This window comes from Protopterus annectens, chromosome 9.part0, assembly GCF_019279795.1.
Source record: "Protopterus annectens isolate FY-2018-M chromosome 9.part0, PAN1.0, whole genome shotgun sequence".
Taxonomy (NCBI): domain Eukaryota; kingdom Metazoa; phylum Chordata; order Ceratodontiformes; family Protopteridae; genus Protopterus; species Protopterus annectens.
In genome coordinates this window covers 1,763,488,435-1,763,506,271 of record NC_056743.1, presented here as the reverse complement: position 1 = coordinate 1,763,506,271, position 17,837 = coordinate 1,763,488,435, and positions in this window count along the sequence as shown.

Below are 17,837 nucleotides of genomic sequence, written 5' to 3'. Positions count from 1 at the left end.
CTCTCTTCAAGAGTAACCTAGATTAATGGATGGGAAATTGTAAATTCACTCCTGGGGTGGTGCTCATGTCCCTGATGGACAGAGGCAGTGGGTATTAGCCTCAAACCTATCCAAACTTTGCTCTCCTAAGTATTGATAATTGGGGTTACACAGGATAAATATGGCTAGGCTTGTAAAGACGCTTGGGTTGTTAGCCTGGTATTTTATTTATTTTATTTTATTTATTTTACATTTGTTGGCCATGATAGTCCAACTGGATTAATGTCCATTTTCAGTAGAGGCCCGGAGAGAAAAACTCCAAGGTAAATAGATAAGTAATACCAAAGAAGGTATATTAGTAAACACCTATGAACCGACAAACCTATAAATCTTAGACTTTCATACAACAGGAGAGCTAAATTCTTTTTCTAGAATGAAAATAAAGCATTTTAATGGAAAAGTTTTTTAAAAATTTAATTCTGTTTGGGTTATTAATCCTGTTTCAGACATGACCTAAATAATTTTATGATTCTTTTTAAAAGGTGACTGCAGACAACGTTAGAAACTCCCAGAGTTATTTGATGCATAAACCCCATTACTTTGCATCATTTAAGTGCTTTAAAAAATAGTTTAATTGTATCAACAGACTTCTGGCAATATTTATTGCTAAGTGCAATACATAGGTTCATAGGCTCATAGGTGTGTACTAGGCTGACAGTCCTGGAGCCTATATAAGCCTAGCCCAAGAAGATTCCCTGGCATCATGCTACCCAAAGATAGTTCCCAGTGCCCATGTCAACCAAGGCCACTGAAGTGATCCCCGGGGTGAACTTCCTATTGCCCACCCACTCATCAAGATTTCTCTTAAAGAGGGCCAGTGAAGTGCTCTGCTTGACATGAATGGGAAGTTTGTTCCAGAGTATGGGAATTCTGGATTAGGAACCTGTCCCTCCAGCATGTTCTGTTTATTGTGGTAATGAGGTTAAGGTCCCTGGAGCATGTGGCACGAAGGGATTGGGATTTCTTTAAGTGTAGCATATCTAACAGCTCTGGGTCAGACATGGCTTTGTAGGTCAAGCAGAGATCACCTCTAAGTAGGCGATAAGAGACAGAGTATAGCTGGAGTTGTTTGAGTCTGTCCATATAGGGCATGTGTCTAAGACCTAAGATCCTTTTAATGATTTTTGTGGCTTTTCCAGTTGTTGTAGCTGCCTAGTGAGGTACATACTGGATGAGGCATTATATTCTATAACAGGTCTAATGAGGAATGAGTAGAGAGTGATTATGACCTCTTTCTTCCTGGATGAGAAACCTTTTGCAATGAGATGTGCCACACAGAAGGACTTTCTGACTACAGTGGCAATGTGGTTATCAAAGGAGAGGTTGCTGTCAACCTGTGTCCCCAGGTCTCTTATCACACCTTTGGTTTGGTGTTTAGTGGACTACTGCCTATGTGGTAATTCATGGGCACCGAATTTTTCCCAAAGGGAATAACAATGCACTTTTTGGCATTGAGCTTAAGGCCATGGTTCCGGCACCAGTCATTGGTGTCAGTGAGGCCTTTTTGTAGAATGTCTACATCAGCTGGAGAATCAATAATGGCTCCCAGTTTGCAATCATATGTGAACTTGGTCAGCCTGAGTCCCTTTGCACTGGCTTGAACTTCAGAGAAGTAGATGCCAAACAGGAGAGGACATAGGACCAATCCCTGTGGGACACCACTTGTAACTGGTCGGTAGTCAGATTTGAAGTCTGCTGCTTTCACAGTGTGGGTTCTATCAGTGAGACAGTTGGCAGCCCATCTTATTACATAGGGGTTTATGCCTAGTTTAGTGAGTCTATCCATGATTCTTGAGTGAGAGATGATGTTCGAAGGCCTTGGCAAGATCTAGGTAGGCTGTGTGAACTACCTTGCCCTCATCCACAGCTCTGGTGACAGACTCGAAGAAGTCTATCTTGTTGAGCAGGCATGATCTACCTTTCACAAACCCATACTGTGGGGGTTCCAGAGTTTGGAGATTCCCTATGTCCTTATTTATATGATGATGTGCTCCATAGCCTTACATATCAGACTCATCAGGCTAATGGGGCAATAGTTCCCAGGGTCTGTAGTTGCTCCACCTTTGTGGAGTGGGATGACTGTAGAAGTGCGCCATTTAGTAGGAACAAAGCCTGAAATGAGGCTGTGATTGAACAGGGTGCTTAGGTGTGGTGCCAGTTCACTTTGTAATTCATGAAGAACACAGCTAGGGATATTATCAGGTCCCATGGTAGCTGTATTCTTGACTTTGGACAGTGCGGTTTTTACATGTGTAGCCATGATAATAGGGACTTGGCATTCCTCAGGTATTGTGATAGGCCCTTTAGGGGGTAAAAAGGGGGTAAAGTTCACACTGAACCTGTCAGCCAATATGTTGGCAATATCAGTTTGTTCTGTATATGTATTGCCATTGTGCTGTAACTCAGAGCAGATCTTACTAATACCATGTAGATTCTTGACATAACTATAGAATGCCTTGTTGTTGTCTTTAGAATCTGCAGCAATTTTGTTTTCATAGTTAGCTTTAGAGGATTTGATGATGGATCTCAGTTTTTGCTTAGGCTAACAAAGGAGTTTTTCCATTCCTGGGACTTCACCCTTTTCTGCAACAGTTTTTTCCTTCTGTTGTAGAGTTTGTTTATGATGGGGGACCACCAAACTGGCTTCCTTTTTTTGGAGGAGAGCGTCTTGGTTCTGTTTGCTATGGCCTGTTCCATACACTTGTGTATGTGCTTATACAGTACATTGGTGTATGATTCAGTAGTCATGCACCTATTTTCCTTTTGCACGGGTGTCGTGAAGTTAGCCACCTCTGTTTTTAGAAGCCCAAAATTGGCTTTGGAGAAGTTTTTTTAAGGTGGTTTCCTTTAAGGGGAGTGAGGGTGGGATGTGGATATCCATGGTGATTAGCTTGTGGACAGATCTGACCAGGGATGAGTTGATTACTGGTGTAGAGCAATGGTCACCCATGTTAGTAATGACCAGGTCAAGGATGTTTCTATCCCTGGTGGGAATAAGAATGAGTTGTTCCAGGGCATTGGAATTAATGAATTCCAGAAAACGTTGAGCAAGTGTGTTGGTACATGAGTAATTTTCCCAGTTAATGGAGGGGTAGCTAAAGTCTCCCAGTATAAGGGTATCGGGTTGTACCCTAATATTTTCCAGTGTATTTAGGAATGTGGAGTGGGAGTTTTGGGACATGGTGGGGGATCTATAGTAGGCTACAACCATCTCTGATGCGTTATGGTGGGCTACTAGTCTGGAGGTGTTCATATCCTTTATGAATATGGAGGCACCACTGCCTTTATAGATTAGAAACATTTGAAGCAAACCCATACTAAAGAACCCCTTATATTTAATGACATCAATGATATGTATGCCTTCAGCAAAAATAAATATATTGCATACACACATGTACATATATATATATATATATATATATATATATATATATATATATATATACACATACACACACACGTGCACACACATACACACACACATGTATATATATGGATCTACCTGACTAGATCGACAAGTCAGAACACCGACAAAGCGCCAGAAGATCGACAAGGCAGAAGACCGACGGAGGAAGACACCGATGCTGAGAACACTGAGATGGGGAAAGGATGTGTAAGTATGCGGTAGTGACGGACGTTAGGGTGCGAGTAAGGTAAGTGTGTGATGTTGACGGTCTGTAGGGATAGGGGTGGGATAAGTGAGTTAGGGTTAGGGCGCGGGTTAGGTAAGGGTGCGAGTAAGGTAAGTGTGCGATGTTGGCGGTCTGTAGGGATAGGGGTGGGATAAGTGAGTTAGGGTTAGGGCGCGGGTTAGGTAAGGGTGCAGTAGTGATAGTTTTTGGATTAGGGGCAGGTTAAGTGAGTTAGGGTTAGGGCGCGGGTTAGGTGAGTGTGCGATAGTGATGGACCTTAGGGTTAGGGTTTCAGTTAGGGTTGTAGATAGTTGTGTATGTATGGGTTAGTGTTGATTTGTAAGGATTTTGGTGTGCTTGTGTTGTGAGTGTGGGTTTTGGACAGGGGATTTGTTTTGTTTGTTGTTATGATGTGTCGAGTGTATGAGGTGTTGTGTTTGTGAACTGTCGATGATTTGGTGTCGGTGAAGTTGTTGTCGGTGTTTTGCACTGTCGATCTAGTCAGGTAGATCCATATATATATATATATATATATATATAAATATATATATATATATATATATATATATATATATATATATATATATAGTGAAACACCCAAGCGATAAGCCCAACGTAAATGACAAAAACAAATCCCAACACGGAGCTCCAGGTAATATATACTGTGTCCAAGTTAAAGGCACGAGTCAATGTAACAATAGTTCAATGCACATTCAAAAATCCAATACGAAATCTGAACAGTGTTCAAAAATGCTCAATGAGTTGTAAACCATCCGTCGGTGGTAAAACGACAGTCAGAAAGCAACTTCAAGGCTGACAAATTGAAGTCGCTAGCACAAATCCAAGTGTAGCTGTTCAAAATACACCTTAATATTCTTCGGCAAATAGTAACAAATTCACGTGTAACCAAAGCACATAAACCATGCGGTTCTATATTAAAATATAAACTCCTTTATTATAGTAAGCGCTTTCGCGGTGACACACCGCTTCATCAGACATACAACAATTAATCACTAACAGTTCCCTATTTATACCTAACGTAAAAAATACATCATGTGCTTCTTTTTAAAATAAATTCTCACCTTTCTATAAGTCTGTTACAGCAGGTGGACACATCCATTAGCGGAACATAAAAATTGCGTCATATCCTGAGAACAGGATACGAAATGTATGTTAGACATAGCAAATTTAAAGATACACGGACTGATTTAAAACCAAACTAAACTAAACCAAGCAAATACTATGTTTATCAAAGTCTGAAATTATATTGACTTTGAAAATGCTTAAATAGCGTTCATAGAAGCCATCAAAAATAAAAATAGAAATGCAATACATCATGTTCAAGCATATGAAATATAAAATATTTAAAATATTTAAAATATTAGACATTCATAAAATCATAGTAGTCGTACGTACTTTGCGACTAACTAAATAGACATCATCACTGAATGTAGAAATGCATGCACAAGTAAATAGGACACAACATATCAATGCATTGACGGTAGATGTCTCAAAACTCCTAAAACATTCAGGAATCTAATCTCACTAGTGTGTAAAAAAGAACCTGCTGATATAAACTGTTTATGGTGTGTGTATAAATGTAATGAATAAAAAACAAACACAAATTGTGTTGTGTTATAAAAACAAACATATTATGCCAAATGTGTAATGAATATACTAAGGGAAAGACTTATGTGTTATTCTATCTAAACAAAGTGTATGCTACACTAATAGGTGATATATTGCTATTGGCTGATACTTGTCTGGAGATGTGTAGAGATCAGTGTGACAAATAATAGGACTGGGAATAGTATGGCAGAGAACCATGTGTACTATAACAAATGAAGATGTGAAGTGAAAAAGCTATCAGAAAACACCTGCATCCTACTCAATCAAATAGAAAAGGGGAAAATTAACGCAGACTCCTACTTCTAAGATATGGTTTGAGTGAAACTGTATCATTGAGGCCCATGCCCCTATGGGCCCCTAACCTGAGGATCCAGCGGAGTTCTGCATCCTCTGTTCTCGTAGTTATGTTCCCTAGGCGTATTGTAGGTGTTTCAATGTGAAGTACCTGGAACACAAAAAGATGATCCGGACCATAGTTGAGCATATGTCTAGCAAGTGCACTGCTGTTGTCTTTCCTGCTCAGACAGTAATAATGGTCTCTGATGCGCTCCCTTAATGTACGATTAGACTTCCCAATGTAATAACAAAAACAAGTATTGCAATGGGCTACATAAACTATGTTACGACTCGTACAGGAGGCATTAACTCTCAATTCCCAAAGTCTACCACTCTCTGGGTGTCTGAAATAGTGTGACTCGTCCACATAGCAGCACTGTGGACAAGTACCACATCTAGCTGTTCTTTCAAGGCCTGTTTTTGTCATTTTGAAGCTATTACCATGACAAAGAATTTGTTTTAGGTTGGACATATTACTGAATGTGAACTTCGGATAGGGTCCAACTATTGCTTTTGTGTTCTCATCACATAGTAAAATGTTCCAATTCTTTGATATCACATCCTTAAAAGTATTAGTGTTACTACTGTATGGTACAATTACATGCTCAAACTCCATCTTGTTGATCGTTCTAGATCGGATATGCCCATGTTCTGAGAAATAAGGTTGTGCTCTCTCATTCCTAAGCTCATCCATATTGGAATATACCCCTCTTATTTCATTTGTACTATAGCCCCTACCAACTAAACCTGTCTGTAACACTTCCAGTTCCTTCTTATATTGTGTGTCCAGACTAGAAAGTCTTGATAGACGCATCGCCTGTCCCTTAATCACATTCCTAAAAATCTGTGGATTGTGCATACTGTGTCTGTGCAAAAACGATGCTTTGTAACATGCCTTTCTATGGACACTTGTATTAAACTGTCCATGTATCTGCTGTATCCGTACATCCAAAAAGTCCAATGTCTGCCTAGAATAATTTAAGGTAAATCTGATAAAATCAGTAGCTTCGTTTAGATGAGAATGAAAGTCTAATAAGCTCTGTACTGATCCTTGCCAAAGAAAAAAGAGATCATCAACAAATCTCTTGAAAAATACTATTTCCTTAACATCTCTGATGTACCTCCCTTCGAATTCTGCCATAACCAAGTTGGCGTAGCTATTGGCACAGCTGGTGCCCATAGCCACGCCACTGGTTTGTCTGTAACAAGTATTATTAAAAATAAATATGTTATTCTCCAGAACCATTTCAACTAAAAAACAAAGAAAATCTATCCTTGTTTGTGTGTATTCTGTTGTTTTGACCAAAAAGGATTTAAGAAAAGCTAATCCTTGGCCATTAGGAATGCATGTGAAGAGCGAAACTACGTCCATTGTTACTAATATTATGTTCTCAGATGTAGATAATTCATTGACTTTAAGATATAGGCTCCTCAAAAATTGTTCAGTATCACGTAAGACTGGTGGATAATCCACAAGACACTTTCTAAGCTGACTGTCCAAGTATATAGACATCGGCTCCGTCAGCCAGCCTGCTCCAGAGACAATAGGTCTAAATTCTGGAGTATCTCCGCTGGATCCTCAGGTTAGGGGCCCATAGGGGCATGGGCCTCAATGATACAGTTTCACTCAAACCATATCTTAGAAGTAGGAGTCTGCGTTAATTTTCCCCTTTTCTATTTGATTGAGTAGGATGCAGGTGTTTTCTGATAGCTTTTTCACTTCACATCTTCATTTGTTATAGTACACATGGTTCTCTGCCATACTATTCCCAGCCCTATTATTTGTCACACTGATCTCTACACATTTCCAGACAAGTATCAACCAATAGCAATATATCACCTATTAGTGTAGCATACACTTTGTTTAGATAGAATAACACATAAGTCTTTCCCTTAGTGTATTCATTACACATTTGGCATAATATGTTTGTTTTTATAACACAACACAATTTGTGTTTGTTTTTTATTCATTACATTTATACGCACACCATAAACAGTTTATATCAGCAGGTTCTTTTTTACACACTAGTGAGATTAGATTCCTGAATGTTTTAGGAGTTTTGAGACATCTACCGTTAATGCATTGATATGTTGTGTCCTATTTACTTGTGCATGCATTTCTACATTCAGTGATGATGTCTATTTAGTTAGTCGCAAAGTACGTACGACTACTATGATTTTATGAATGTCTAATATTTTAAATATTTTAAATATTTTATATTTCATATGCTTGAACATGATGTATTGCATTTCTATTTTTATTTTTGATGGCTTCTATGAACGCTATTTAAGCATTTTCAAAGTCAATATAATTTCAGACTTTGATAAACATAGTATTTGCTTGGTTTAGTTTAGTTTGGTTTTAAATCAGTCCGTGTATCTTTAAATTTGCTATGTCTAACATACATTTCGTATCCTGTTCTCAGGATATGACGCAATTTTTATGTTCCGATAATGGATGTGTCCACCTGCTGTAACAGACTTATAGAAAGGTGAGAATTTATTTTAAAAAGAAGCACATGATGTATTTTTTACGTTAGGTATAAATAGGGAATTGTTAGTGATTAATTGTTGTATGTCTGATGAAGCGGTGTGTCACACCGCGAAAGCGCTTACTATAATAAAGGAGTTTATATTTTAATATAGAACCGCATGGTTTATGTGCTTTGGTTTTACGTGAATTTGTTACTATTTGCTGAAGAATATCAAGGTGTATTTTGAACAGCTATGCTTGGATTTGTGCTAGCGACTTCAATTTGTCAGCCTTGAAGTTGCTTTCTGACTGTCGTTTTACCACCGACGGATGGTTTACAACTCAATGAGCATTTTTGAGCACTGGTCAGATTTCGTATTGGATTTTTGAATGTGCATTGAACTATTGTTACATTGACTCGTGCCTTTAACTTGGACACAGTATATATTACCTGGAGCTCCGTGTTGGGATTTGTTTTTGTCATTTACGTTGGGCTTATCGCTTGGGTGTTTTACTATATTTTTTTCGCGACATGGAAGGAGCTACAAATGAACAGACATCCACAGACAGGGTAAGAGAGTCTGTTAATACTAAGCTGCGACACTTTTTAGAAGACAGTTTTAATCCGCTGTTTGGTGCCAATGGTTTCATTGAGGATATGGCTAGTAATAATGAAGTACGGAATGAAAATTTGATAAGAGACCTGAAGAGGGATTTTGAAAATGAATTGTATAGAGTGAAAAGACTAACAGCCCAACGCTTTCATATGGAAGCATGTCTGAACAGCAAAGTAATTCCGAGGGGCCTTCGTATTCTTACGATGCCCACATACGGAAATACATATCCCAAACTGTTGGCCGAATGGCAACAGATTAACATTCGCGCAAGCAATGAGTATATAAAATTGTTAATTAACTTTTTCCAACCCATTGAGAACAATGTGAAAGATAATGTTTTGGAAATACAGAACAGGTTAATGGAACAATGTGATGCTGAAGAGGTTGAGATTTATTTACAAGATACGATGGAGAAACTGGGCAGATATGAAAAAAATCTTCTTAATAATAAGAGAAAGAAAATGGCCAGAGATTTACATGATTTTGCCAACAACAATGTATTTGTGTGGCCTAAAACCTACACAAATGGCCAACGAATAGTCCCGGGTCAAGTAGGAAACAGAGAGACTAACAAGAATGCGGACATGTCCTTACCAGATAACAGAACACGGAAGGCTTATGTAACTGAGCGTTTGGAAACTACCAAGAACTCATTGATGTCAGCACCAGTACATAAATTCATAGACACCAGTGAAGAATTAAGTGTACTTAATAAACAAGACACACTAATACCAGGTGATATGGAGCTTATTGAGCCGTTAGGCTCCAATAGTACTGGTAACAAGACAACAGTCCTCAATCAAGTTACTTCACCTGAAGGAAATGAATCTGTATATGTGACACCAAATGAAGAAACCATGCTGAATTCTACAGCCCATATAAATAGAACTAAAACTACAGGGAGTTCCAGCAACACCCTGTCAGGAGCTGTAAGGAGGAAGATCCAGTTGGATGGACAAAGTAACCCGGATTTTCCATTTCCCATCAGAGGGAGCAGGAAACGATCACTAGACATAGACAACAACTATGGAGCAAAGAGGAAAGAACTTCCGCAGCAACAACGAACATTACAGAAATACTGGAATTCCAGTCTGTGAGTCAGTTAGGTGATCCACAGAGTGTACACATGATGAGCCTAAGAGACCTGACATCTTTGGTCCACAATATATCCAAATATAATCTATCAAGTGATGAAATCAGCGTTTTGAATAAGGGGTTGTCCTTTATACCGACCACTACCATGGATATTAGCCAAGCTCTTCTCTCGGTGAGATTATTCGTTCGGAGAGTCTCACTTAGAATTATGTATGGTTCCAATCAGGACACTTTGGACTTAAACCCTAATGCAGGTTTTAGAAAGAAAAGTGTTTTTACACCTCATCCACAACCTAATCTTGAAACCTTCATTAAAGTGGTTGAATCCCAATTGTATGATGAGTTGACACGTCCGTGTCCTACAAGGAACAATTTAACACGACAGGAGAATCAAGCTCTCCTCAAACTGAGACAAAATAAAGACATTATTGTGAGGGCGGCAGATAAAGGAGGCCCTATTGTTGTATTAGATAGCGAGTATTATTTTTTAAAAATGACAGAGTTATTAGCAAGTGGATCATATGAAGTAATTTCCTTTGATGATGTTTGTGGTATACAGGATAGAATAGGTAACGCTCTTGAAGAAAGTAAGAACTTAGGTCTCATTAGTGAAGATCTTCTTTCCTATTTTAAGGTTGAGTTCCCATTAATACCCACAATAAGTGGGTTACCAAAGATCCATAAGAACCCCCATACTCCAGAATTTAGACCTATTGTCTCTGGAGCAGGCTGGCTGACGGAGCCGATGTCTATATACTTGGACAGTCAGCTTAGAAAGTGTCTTGTGGATTATCCACCAGTCTTACGTGATACTGAACAATTTTTGATGAGCCTATATCTTAAAGTCAATGAATTATCTACATCTGAGAACATAATATTAGTAACAATGGACGTAGTTTCGCTCTTCACATGCATTCCTAATGGCCAAGGATTAGCTTTTCTTAAATCCTTTTTGGTCAAAACAACAGAATACACACAAACAAGGATAGATTTTCTTTGTTTTTTAGTTGAAATGGTTCTGGAGAATAACATATTTATTTTTAATAATACTTGTTACAGACAAACCAGTGGTGTGGCTATGGGCACCAGCTGTGCCAATAGCTACGCCAACTTGGTTATGGCAGAATTCGAAGGGAGGTACATCAGAGATGTTAAGGAAATAGTATTTTTCAAGAGATTTGTTGACGACCTCTTTTTTCTTTGGCAAGGGTCTACACAGAGCTTATTAGACTTCCATTCTCATCTAAACGAAGCTACTGATTTTATCAGATTTACCTTAAATTATTCTAGGCAGACATTGGACTTTTTGGATGTACGGATACAGCAGATACATGGACAGTATAATACAAGTGTCCACAGAAAAACATGCTACAAAGCATCGTTTGTACACAGACAAAGTATGCACAATCCACAGATTTTCAGGAATGTAATTAAGGGACAGGCGATGCGATTATCAAGACTGTCTAGCATGGATACACAATATAGAAAGGAATTGGAAGTGTTACAGACAGGTTTAGTTGGTAGGGGCTATAGTGCAAATGAAATAAGAGGGGTATATTCAAATATGGATGAGCTTAGGAATGAGAGAGCACAACCTTATTTCTCAGAACATGGGCATATCCGATCTAGAACGATCAACAAGATGGAGTTTGAGCATGTAATTGTACCATACAGTAGTAACACTAATACTTTCAAGGATGTGATATCAAAGAATTGGAATATTCTACTATGTGATGAGAACACAAAAGCAATAGTTGGACCCTATCCGAAGTTCACATTTAGTAATATGTCCAACCTAAAACAAATTCTTTGTCATGGTAATAGCTTCAAAATGACAAAAACAGGCCTTGAAAGAACAGCTAGATGTGGTACTTGTCCACAGTGCTGCTATGTGGACGAGTCACACTATTTCAGACACCCAGAGAGTGGTAGACTTTGGGAATTGAGAGTTAATGCCTCCTGTACGAGTCGTAACATAGTTTATGTAGCCCATTGCAATACTTGTTTTTGTTATTACATTGGAAAGTCTAATCGTACGTTAAGGGAGCGCATCAGAGACCATTATTACTGTCTGAGCAGGAAAGACAACAGCAGTGCACTTGCTAGACATATGTTCAACTATGGTCCGGATCATCTTTTTGTGTTCCAGGTACTTCACATTGAAACACCTACAATACGCCTAGGGAACATAACTACGAGAACAGAGGATGCAGAACTCCGCTGGATCCTCAGGTTAAGGGCCCATAGGGGCATGGGCCTCAATGATACAGTTTCACTCAAACCATATCTTAGAAGTAGGAGTCTGCGTTAATTTTCCCCTTTTCTATTTGATTGAGTAGGATACAGGTGTTTTCTGATAGCTTTTTCACTTCACATCTTCATTTGTTATAGTACACATGGTTCTCTGCCATACTATTCCCAGTCCTATTATTTGTCACACTGATCTCTACACATCTCCAGACAAGTATCAACCAATAGCAATATATCACCTATTAGTGTAGCATACACTTTGTTTAGATAGAATAACACATAAGTCTTTCCCTTAGTATATTCATTACACATTTGGCATAATATGTTTGTTTTTATAACACAACACAATTTGTGTTTGTTTTTTATTCATTACATTTATACACACACCATAAACAGTTTATATCAGCAGGTTCTTTTTTACACACTAGTGAGATTAGATTCCTGAATGTTTTAGGAGTTTTGAGACATCTACCGTTAATGCATTGATATGTTGTGTCCTATTTACTTGTGCATGCATTTCTACATTCAGTGATGATGTCTATTTAGTTAGTCGCAAAGTACGTATGACTACTATGATTTTATGAATGTATAATATTTTAAATATTTTATATTTCATATGCTTGAACATGATGTATTGCATTTCTATTTTTATTTTTGATGGCTTCTATGAACGCTATTTAAGCATTTTCAAAGTCAATATAATTTCAGACTTTGATAAACATAGTATTTGCTTGGTTTAGTTTAGTTTGGTTTTAAATCAGTCCGTGTATCTTTAAATTTGCTATGTCTAACATATATTTCGTATCCTGTTCTCAGGATATGACGCAATTTTTATGTTCCGATAATGGATGTGTCCACCTGCTGTAACAGAATTATAGAAAGGTGAGAATTTATTTTAAAAAGAAGCACATGATGTATTTTTTACGTTAGGTATAAATAGGGAATTGTTAGTGATTAATTGTTGTATGTCTGATGAAGCGGTGTGTCACACCGCGAAAGCGCTTACTATAATAAAGGAGTTTATATTTTAATATAGAACCGCATGGTTTATGTGCTTTGGTTTTACGTGAATTTGTTACTATTTGCCGAAGAATATTAAGGTGTATTTTGAACAGCTACACTTGGATTTGTGCTAGCGACTTCAATTTGTCAGCCTTGAAGTTGCTTTCTGACTGTCGTTTTACCACCGACGGATGGTTTACAACTCAATGAGCATTTTTGAACACTGGTCAGATTTCGTATTGGATTTTTGAATGTGCATTGAACTATTGTTACATTGACTCGTGCCTTTAACTTGGACACAGTATATATTACTTGGAGCTCCGTGTTGGGATTTGTTTTTGTCATATATATATATATATATATATATATATATATATATATATATATATATATATATATATATATATTCACTAGACAATCTTCATTTACTGAAATGTCGAATTTCAGTACGTCGAGACTGAATAGTGGAAAGTACAGTTATGTGAAAATGCACTATGTCGAATGTGGAAATGTCGAATCTGCTATTGTGGTGTCGCTTTCATGACATGTGGTGCAGTTTGTGGATTTATCTGGAGTTTCAGGTAAGTGGTGTTTGTGTAAGGGAATCGGGTAGAGATTTTAGTGTGTGTGAGTGTGTGTAGTGGTGTTTTTTGTGTGTTAATGGGTTTAGTACGGCCTCGGAGTTAGAAAATATAATTAGGGGTGTGTGTGGGTGGGCACATACACCCTCATAGGGGGGTGCAGGGGGACTTGTCCCCCTGCTTATAGGTAGGGTAGGTGTGTTTGTGTACTATGTTGTGTTTGTGTGCGTTGTTATGTTTGTTTTAGTGTAGTTAGGTAGGTGCATGTGTGTGTGCTTTTGTGCTGGTTTGTGTGTGTGTGTGAATGGTCACAATTGTGCTATTCACGGTTTTGGGTTTTCGGGTATGTGGGTTTTCCACTATTCAGTCTAGAAATACTGAAATTCGACATTTCAGTATTTCGAGATTGTCTAGTGAATCCATACATATCTATATCTATATCTATATCTATAATATATATATATATATATATATATATATATATATATATATATATATATATATATAGGTTCACTTTGGCATCTCGAAATACTGAAATGTCGAATTTCAGTATCTTGAGACCAAAGTGTTGAAACTGCAATTGCGCAAAATTGCAAAATATCGAACCCTGAAATGTTGAATCTGCAGTAGTGATGGCATGTTAGGTAAGTGTAATTTATTTAAGGGTTGTGGGGAGGGTTTGTATGTATGTGAGTGTGTTGGGGAGTTTTAGGTGTGGGTTGGGGTAGGTAGGCAAGAGTGTGAGTGTGTAAGTGTCGAGAATGGTGGTGTTTGCATGTATGTGATGTGTATTTGTGCAAGGGGGGGTGTAGAATGTGTGGCGGTGGGTTTTCTGTCTTTCGGTTTTTAGTGTGACCACAGAGTTAGTATATATAAGTAGGAGTGGTGTGGGGGGCACAGCCCCCCTTGCTTATAGGAAGGGTGTGTGTGTGTGTGTGTGTGTGTGTGTGTGTGTGTGTGTGTGTGTGTGTGTGTGTGTGTGTGTGTATGTTTTGTTGTGTTCGTGTGTGTTGTTTTGGTTTGTTGTAGTGTTGGGAGGTAGGTGTATTTGTGTTTGTTTGTGTGGTGTAGTGTGTTTTTGACAGTTGGCATTTTGAATTTTGTAGTTTTGGAGTTTTGAGTTTGTGAGTTTTGGCTCTATAGTCTCGAGATACTGAAATTCGATATTTCAGTATTTTGTGAGTATAAAGTGAATATATATATATATATATATATATATATATATATATATATATATATATATATATATATATATATATAGTTCCCCTTCAGGAGGTCAAACGGCAGAAATCTTAAAATGCATATGGTCGAGACCATATGCTCGAAATTTCAGAAGCTCAACCATCTGAATGGGGATCGGCATACAGCGCAGAATGGGAGATTTCCCTTTCTGCCCTGTAGTGTAATCTTGGAGTTGGTATAAATAAGTAGCAGGGGGTGTGGGGGGTGCAGGGGGCTTGCCCCCCTACAGAAACATTGTTTTGTGTTTTGTTGTTTTTTTTTTATTTCCGTTTCAGAAGGTCGAGCTTTTGAAATTCGAGCATATGGCTTCGGCCATATGCATTTCGAGATTTCAGCTGTTCGACCTTCTGAAGGGGAACTATATATATATATATATATATATATATATATATATAGATATATATATATATATATATATATATATATATATATATATACAGACAGAGAGAGAGAGAGAGCGAGAGACAGATGATATAGATATTGCATATTGGATTGGGATGTTTTATCAATAGTTATAATCATGTATCTATCTATCGGTTTACTAATAAAAAGGCAACTGGACTTCTTTCGAATTCCATATGTCTGATTGCCCAATTCTACATCCTCAATTAATGAAAAAAAAATGTTGAAATGCACGACAGCGAATGCTAGTGTGCATTCGCTGTTGAGCATTTCAACATTTTGAATGTAGATTGCACTATAGTGGGGATCGGAAATGTACCCTTTCCCTCACTGTAGTGCAATCTCAGAGTTTGTATATATAATAAGTAACAGTTGGTTGTGCGAGACGTAGCCCCCCATGTGGGGGGGGTGCAGGGGGGCACCCCCCCACCAAAACATTCTATTACTGTTGAACGGAAGTGTAGTATTTTCGGTAAAGTCAACATTTCTGAGATGTCGTACAAAATCCACATTTCTGACATTGAGACTGGAGGCCCTAAAAACCTGATTGCGTACCACATTTCTAAAAATGTGAGGGGGATGCATGCAGTCTTTACTTAGTAAATGGTTAACATGGCATTCCTTCCTATGAGGCTGTGTATAAATATTCAGTTCTCCTTCTACCTTAGTAGTAACATCAAAAGACTGATCTCATTCACAGAATAATTAAGTGTAATTCATTTTCAGTCAATACATAATGAGATAAATTCCATACTAAACCTTTTTCATTTTGAAAAATGCTTTCTTGATATTGTACAGACTTGTAGCAGTCTCTTTGTGTTTCCGTTTGGTCCTGCTTGGACTGAGTCCCCTCTGGCCTTTCATATGCTCTGTTCTCTGATCTTTTACAGGTATCGGGAACAACAATTGAAAATGCTCCATTGGATTTAAAAAAATCCTCTTTCTGACCTGAAGAGGTAAGTGTATGGTCCATTCTGCTGCCATCGTTGGATCTATGCACTTGAGCTGCTACCTGTATAGTTTTCCTTCTCGCGCCCAAATCTCTTCCTGTTTCATTTGATGGGACTTCTATTTCTGCTGTATAACAGTCAATCAATGGGGAACTCACTGCCCCCTTGGTCAACCCTGGAACTGGCAGTGGAAATGAAGGAGGAACGGCATCTCACCTGCCCCCTTCATTGTCTCTGCTTTCAGCGAATTTGGGCCAAGTTACCAAATTTGAAATCACATCTGTCCCTTATGATTTTCCGCATTTTAGTTTTCAACAGTTTTCTCTCGTAGGCAGTAACAGAATCCATGACTTCACTCATGTATTTCTCAAGAATAGCAGTAGTATACCGTTCATTTAATGCAGTATACTTGCCCGTACTGAAGACAGCAGAATTTTTACTTCCTTTTCAGCTATGGCTACCAGTAACTTCAAATAGCCTGTGCTGGAATTAATGTTGATTTTCTGCCATTCGGATCACAATCAAGATATGCTGGCCTTTTAAAAAACTCAGAGCCCACGAGGTATAATCCCTTCTTTCAAACAAAGCTACAAATGAAATTTCTGGAACTGATTGCATTTTAATTTAAATAATTCCTTCTCTAAATCAAACAGTTGACTTTTTAATGCTGCCAAGTCAACAGTTGCTATGTCTAAATCAGTTCCATCCATATCACACTCAATTAGAGGATTAACATTCACAGTCATTGTTCTGAAGAATACATCTATTCTCCTGATGTAATCTCTCGATTCAGGAGCAGGATTATAGTCAAATTCATTTGTATCATTACCCTCCGTCATAGTCCCGGAAAGTGAGGTGGTAAAAAAACAGTGAACAACCAAGAGATAAAATCACCACCACTTACCAGGTACCTGAGCCCAACAGAACACTAAGTCCAACAAATAATAAATAAAAAATAAGGTCAGGTGATGCTTTGGGTTCCAGTATGAAATCCTTTTTTAATGAATACAGTTGCAACAATATACAATACACAAGCGCTTTCACAATCTGCTTACTCAGGTGTTTAAAGAAAACTAAAATTCCTACTCACTTAAATATCTTCCTGTGAATGATCACATGATAAAAATCACATGATATAGAATACAATAAAAATATGTAGCACATGTAAAATATATATACACAAGCAAAATGCTTAAAATCCTATCTAAAAATACAACTCACATAAACTTCAAGTGAACAATTGATAAATATAAAGACATGCATATAAAATATATTGTGCAAAAATCTAACATGGCATACTCACCTAGGTAAAGGTCTGGATTTTAGTTTCGGCCTCAGGGGCACATATTCATTTAATCCACATTCTGCATCTCCCCTGAGCCTAACTATCCATCTAGTTCCTAACTCTTCTATAGCATTACGTATGTCACCCTCTCTCATATTAACATATGTTTGACATACCGCCATAAACCTGAAGGTATGTGTGGGGCTAGTGCTACTGACATGTTTGGCCAGGGCATTGATCTTATTCCCTTTATTAATATGACATATATGCTTACGCATCCTTTCCTTCAGAGTTCTATCAGTCT